Here is a 7,145-nt window from a genome sequence, read left to right on the forward strand (position 1 = left end):
GACACTTTTAATCCAAAGCGACTTACAATAAGCAGATAAAAGAAAAGGAAAAAAGTTTCTAAAAACTAAAAGATGCAAACTAGCTTCATGTATGGTCATTGAGTGTTACAGTAGTGCTATGGGTTTAGGTGGAGTCTGAAGAGGTGAGTCTTCAGTCCACGGCGGAAGCTAGGGAGTGAGTCTGTTGTTCTAAGTGCAACAGGGAGTTTATTCCACAGTTTGGGGGCCAGGGGGGCAAATTGTCTGAGACAAATTGTCTACATAAAGTGATGTCAAACATCTATGATGTCAGTCATTTAATTAAAGTCAATGGAAAAAAATGAATAAATGTATATAAATTAAACTATAAATGTCTCTTAGCAAAATGCACCCCTGCGTGTCTCGATGAAGCCGGTTGATTTGACAATGATGGCCCAAGTGCGTGCCACCATAACTGTGGGAGGAGTAACTCTGCAAAATAAGGTAGATCTAGAAAGATGGATGGATGGATGGAAATAAAATCGGACAAGTACAATAGTCTGGGCAACCACACTAAATATACTGAGTCTAATAAATGCATGGCATCTACATGGATGTCTTCCATCGTGAACTCTTCCATATTGATGATATCATTCTTGCCTGTGGTGTGGTGAGAGACGCCCAGTGGTGAGTGCACCTCATGGCGCACTCTGCTGGCACACACATAGTGCACAAGGGGCAAGTTGGCACCTCGACAGAGTGCAGTTCTAGTTTAAAATGCCTTAATGACATTGTCTGACACTCAGAACATACTGTAGATACAGACACTTCATTTGTCAGTTTAGCTTGCCTTGTTAATATGAATCCGACACAAAGCTACCCAATAACAAGGCAAACAAGTCTATGAAGCCATGTAGGAAATCTATGATATAAAAGTTACATTGGGGGGGGGGTCCCTGCTTCATCTCTCTCTCATCCAGGGGGTCCTTGGACTGATTTTCTTTAAGACTCCTCTTACTCTCTCCAGCTCCCACTTTGACGTGCGTGCGTGCGTGGACCTGGGCTCCAGTGAATATATCTGTGATGTTTTGAAACCATTCACCATACATACATACATATGGAACAAAGACATCTGACTGAGGGAATTATGCTCTCTCTCTCTCTCTCCCCCATCAGCCCCCCTGCTGCCATCCAGTCTCATCTGAAAAGGCTCATTTCACTTTATTTCTACCTCTACAGTGTGTGTGCGTGTGTGTGTGCGTGTGTGTGTGCGTGCGCGCGCTCGCACGCTTGCCTATGTGCGTGAATGATGAGGGAGACAAACTTCAAACAAGCAAACAGGCAGATGGTCAGACAAGACTACATGTGAGACAAGGATCAAACCACATTACCTTAAAGAGGTACATTGCCCAAATTCAACCTGAATCCTGTACCATGGAATATCCTCTCCTCTCCTCAAGACTAGACCAGGACAACAACACCTCAGTCACAGTGTCAGTCAGTCACAACAGGAGGGAGTATAGAGGCTAAACATGTTACACACAACCCACAAGACACAAAACAAGTGAACCTACTGTACAGTAGGAGTCCTCTACTCAGTCTACTGTGAAACGGTGGGTCTTTTAAAAACCTAGTGAAATGAAAAATACGTTTTTCACACTTTTAGACACTAGATGCCAAAACAATAAAACATGAACAATCTTTGTGTAATTTTATATCAAAAGTCCATAAAAGGCTTAATCTTAATTATTTCCTGTGAACAAAAACGAGCTGCGTGATGACTTTATTGAATATAAATTAACCTTGATTACATTCACCTGTTTGATTCCCATTGCTGCGCATTCCTCCAAACACAGCTGATTTAATTACAGAGCTACTCCATCATCCAGGATGACGTCCAGACTGTGTATTAGTCATTGTAAACTTAATCAGCACACTAAAATATGTATCTGAAAACATTAGAATAATAAGCAACTTAGTAACAGACATGCACAAGAGGCGGCCTGTGGTGTCTAGGCTACAAACAAAACATCACATGGGTCAGACTTCAGTTCACCATCCCATCGCCTGAAGAGCTGGTCCCTTCCGATTGGTTCAGAAACACACAGGCTTGCGTTTCAGACTGATACTTCAAAATAAAATGCCCAAAAAAGCCATTTCAGTTTGTTTAAGCACGTTTTTTTTTTTTAGCTTTTATCCTCAGAGAATGTGTTCCACGACTTCGGGTGCCAACACACAGCAAAGGCTCTACTTTACCTTATACCGTTACAGGGATTGACACTAACGGTTGCCCGACTGCCCGGGGCAAGTAAAAAAAATAGGTCGGGCAGGTGAAGTTTGCTACTGGGTTTGCAAGTGGCCAAGACCTGAGGGCAAGTAGATCATGGCCTGTACTTGCCCGATGGGCAAGTGCCTCTGAGACCTTAGTGTCAACCCCTGCCGTTACGTGTATCGCTATGGGGGGGGTGTTTGTATTGTTGTTATTGGTTGTTTTTCTGCCCTCTGCCCACTCTCTGCCTGTGGCGCTCACCTCTATCGTAGTGTACAATAACATATTTACTGTCACCTACGTGTGAAAAATGTAAGGAGTACCACCACCAATCCTCTCCAGCCATTACTCCACCACCACCTTCCGCTTTCCCTCCGGCCCCAGGGGTCCTCAATGCGAGTGTGCTATTCCTACCAGAGCAACTTAAAATGAGACACTATGGCATATATAGGAGCCCACTAGTACTAGTGGTTCTCAAACGTTTTATTCGCAAGGAAAGGACAGCCTCTGAGAGTGTACAAATGGAACCAAATGGACCCGGACATGTAGGGGTCCATTTGGTTCCATTTGTACACTCTCAGAGTTACAAAAGGACCCCAATTGAAACAAAAGATTTTGTTGAGGTGTTGATCCTTTTAGTTGACCGTGTACCAGTGAACTGTAATGTCGTGAAACGGTGCCTTTTCCTATGGAAACTTCTAATAATCATGAGGGCTGGCTCTTTGTGTTTCTGGTAATATTATTGTAAGTCCGTGGCCACCACAAGCCAGCATGATCCCTGCTCCTGCCATTCTTCTACCAGTCAAATACTAGGGATGGAGCTCGTTAAGTTTTATTGATAATGAGCACCTTATCGATCCTGCTTATTGAGCCAGGTTTTACCGAGCCCACTATTGATAGTTTTCTAATATTTTGTGGAAAGATCAAAGATGTGAGACTAGGGCTGTCACGATTAGGAATTTCTGGAGACGATTAATCGTTATACAAAATATTCGCGATTGACGAATATATTGTCTTTTTTTTATGATGAGCTTTGATAATACTCATACTGTACACCTTAGAAGAGCAATTGAATTGCTTGTTGAACATCAATTCCGTGGTGTAAAGTAACTATTAAGTACATTTACTTGCAAACTTTAGCCCTATTTATACCGTGGTTATTTGAAAATAGCTCATCTACAAGCTCACAACGCGTCGCGATGCGAAAATAGCGGATCTACAAAGCTCACAACGCGTCGCGAGGCGTTGTGAAAATAGCCAACAACTACAAAAATAGCCAACAACTGAAAATAGCGACAACAGCGATCATGTTTATCATGATCCAACATCTAGTCGCCATCTGCGTGTGATCATCATATCATCATCCCCGTCCACAACAGTAGCAGCGCTAAAAGCTAAGCATTGACTCCAGTCCTCTGTGTTGAAACGAAAGTGAAAGCCTTTTTCTGTATGTATCAAACGGAATATAGTTCCGGGATGCGTATGGTACGTGTGTCTGTTCCGACCGTCTGGAAAAAGTAATTGATCGGGTCAGTTGAAACAAACTTTTTAAGCATGTTTAGCGAGCCAGCCTGCCTGTGTGACTGCACTGTGCATGCCTGCTAGTGATGTGTCGTTCATGAGTGATTCGTTCACAAGATTCGAATCATTAGCATGACTCGTGAACGATTCGTTCAAATCCCTGAAATGGGTCGTTCACACATTCGTTCACACCCCCGCCCCTCCCCCTAAAAGCCCCGGCCGGCAGACAGGACGCGACGGCGGGCTGTACTCGCGATGTAATAAAAACGCTCCCGCGATTGTGTTTTTCACGGGACAATCACGCTATGAACGAATCATTTGAACGAATCTTTTGAACGGATCTTTACCGTGAACGTGAACGAAATGATCCGATCACTGAAATGAACGGGATTGCCCATCACTATTGCCTGCTGCTGTTGTCTGTTGACTGACGAGGAGGAGCGGGGACGCACTCACACACAAGCGTTCAACAAGAAGGAGGTGGCGCATTCAAGAATGCAAATGTTGACGTGAGGTTTAAGAATGGGTTTCTTGTCAAAACACACTACTTTTTTAATTAAATTGGATAATTGACGATAATCGCGAATATGAAAAATGATCGCGAATATGAAAAATAATCGCGAATAGACGACTATGTATTATTAATCGTGACTGCCCTATGTGAGACGACAAATTCTGGACAGAACTGCTATCTGGCCAGTTGTTGTGAATGTGAGTTTGTGGCTGATCACTATCTATGAAGATGACAATTGACAAAATGTATCAAATATTATCATTAAAACAATCATTCATTAGTGTTAAATGGCTTTATATTACAGCATGCATAGTACTGTAATACTTTCTTGATCGCCTCTTGTCTTGATTGCTTACACATGACGTCATGGGCCGCTATGCTCGATAACAAGCTTGATAAGCCCAAAGCTTATTGATACTGGGTACTTAGATTTGTTATCGAGGTTGTAGTGGGCCCCTGTTTCGAGCTCCATCCCTAGTCAATACCACACAATAGTTTCATATAGTTTGCTCAGACCTAACCCAATTCAATGCAGTTGGAACACTTCTTGAACAGCCTATAACGCATAAGTAGTTCAGGTGCACCCTTTACATTTTATGTGCGTGGGTGTCTGTTAATGTTATTGTACACTATAGGATAGAGAGAGGTCAGAGCCACAGGCAGAGGGCAGCAGAGGGCAGAGGGCATAAAAACAACCACGTACGCTACAAATGCCCCCATAGCGATACACCTAACATTTACTTTTAACTTACATTATGTGTTTACCTTGTTGGACCACTGCCATCCACTAGGAATATGGATGAAAACGCCTCCATAAAACCCTCTGGAATGCACTCCCCAAAACCCTCAGAGACACCCACACCCACCATCCAGACCTTCAAAACCGGCCTCAAAACCCACCTCTTTCATATTGCTTTCCCCAGCTAACCTACTTTATGTTTAATTGTTTTTAAATTGTTTTCTTCCTTAGTCTTAATGTTTTTTTTGTTTTTTGTTTTTTATCCTTAATAAAGTTGTTTATTTTGTTATTTTTATTATTATTATATACCATAATACTGTATTTAGATGCTGAACACAGCGATACCTGTTTGGAAGGACAAGCAACCAATCTGCTAACATACACAACTATTATTCTTAAATTATATTTAAAATATATATGTTATGTATGTTTGTGCCTCTGCCATTTGATTTGTTCTTGCGTAGACTAGCCTATATGTCCGTTTTGTATCGGATATGCTTTTTTTAAAAACCTTATTGTATACGGGGGAAGCATAAGATAATCTAATACAGATGCAATGAAGTCAGCCTTTTCCCGCTTCGCGTTGCGAGAGGAAACTAGAGCAGTGATTCCCAACCTGTGGGTCGGGGACCACTAGAGGCCATGCATTTCAGGTGGGATTTGAATGATTATTTGTGTAAAGCAAAAACGTATGCTGCGCTGTGAGCTTGTAGATCTGCTATTTTTTGAAAAATCGTGACAATTTTCTTGTAATATTTTGACCCGATTCTATAAATGTTTTCTAAATCCTTCTAAGTTTTATTTTTTATTTTTTTTTACCATATTTTTCTTTATCAGAGGTTCTCAAACTGTATCATGTCAAGGACCCCTAGAATTATATGTATTTGTCCACCGACCCCCATCTCAAAATATAATGCTGGTGCTGCGCTGTGAGCTTGTATATCTGCTATTTCTGAATATAGCTAAACCATAAAATAATGGCTAAAGTACACGTTAGTGACAAGGTGGAATCAGTAGAATGTGCACCACTGCCTTTAACCTGCAGTGTTGTTGTTAGTAGAACTACAAGCAGAAGCACCTGGGAGGAAGTGGACTAAGAAAGAGGAGGAGCCAAACCCAGTTCCTGTTTCAACACAGAAAAGGAGATGGTGGTGCCTCCAGAGACAAAAAACTAAAGAGAGAGAGAGAAAAAAAGAAAAGAAAAGAAAAACTGAACAGCCCATACATCCAAACAGAAAAGTCCTATCTGATTGCATTAAACAGTGATAAACAACATTAAAGGAGCTATAGTCAACTTTTTCATTTTGGCCGTTGTCAGGCTGACTTTGTTTACATCCCTCTTCTATTCTTTTATATGGATTGATAAGGGATGTAAACAAAGTCAGCCCAAAATTATTATTTTATCATTATTTTACACTTTTTGTGGTCATTTTTGAAAAGAAACACATATGAAGCTTAATTGTTTTTATAAAATATTTTCGAAACATTATTTTTATTTTAGCATTCGTTTTTCAAGAAAAAGTTGACTATTGCTCCTTTAAACTCACTTCAGGCCCTTTTCCACTGCAAGGAGGAACCATAACTTTCCAGAACCTGAACCTAATTTTTTGGTTCTGGTTTTGTTTCCATTGCGTATGGCCCGGTTTAGACAAGGTTCCTGGAACCTTTTTTAGGTCCTGAAGTAGAGCTAAACTTGAGTTCTGGGAACCTATGGGCGGGGCCAGCAGCACTGCTGCTCTAAATTCTGGACCTTCCCGGTTGGGTCTGGTTGTATGGAAACAGAAGCAGAACTTGGTCCCGGAACTTCACAGGTTCTGGAAAGTTCTGGTTCTGGTTCTCGGTCAGCTCTACAGTGCTGGAAATGGGGCTTTTGCCTCTCGATTTGCCACTCACTTTATGTATGCCCATACATACCCTCTATTCAGAAAACAAATTCTGCCTGACATAACTATCCTGACTAACAGAAAAGACAGACAGACAGACAGACAGACAGACAGACAGACAGACAGACAGGTTCCAGTTCATTTTGGAAACAAACATCGCCGTGGTGGTGGTGCAAGGTGGGAAAGAATCTATTATGGAGAGAGAGAGAGAGAGAGAGAGAGAGAGAGAGAGAGAAAGAGAGAGAGAGAGAGAGTTATTGT

This window comes from Nannobrachium achirus (assembly GCF_963921795.1).
Source record: "Nannobrachium achirus genome assembly, chromosome: 17".
Taxonomy (NCBI): domain Eukaryota; kingdom Metazoa; phylum Chordata; class Actinopteri; order Myctophiformes; family Myctophidae; genus Nannobrachium; species Nannobrachium achirus.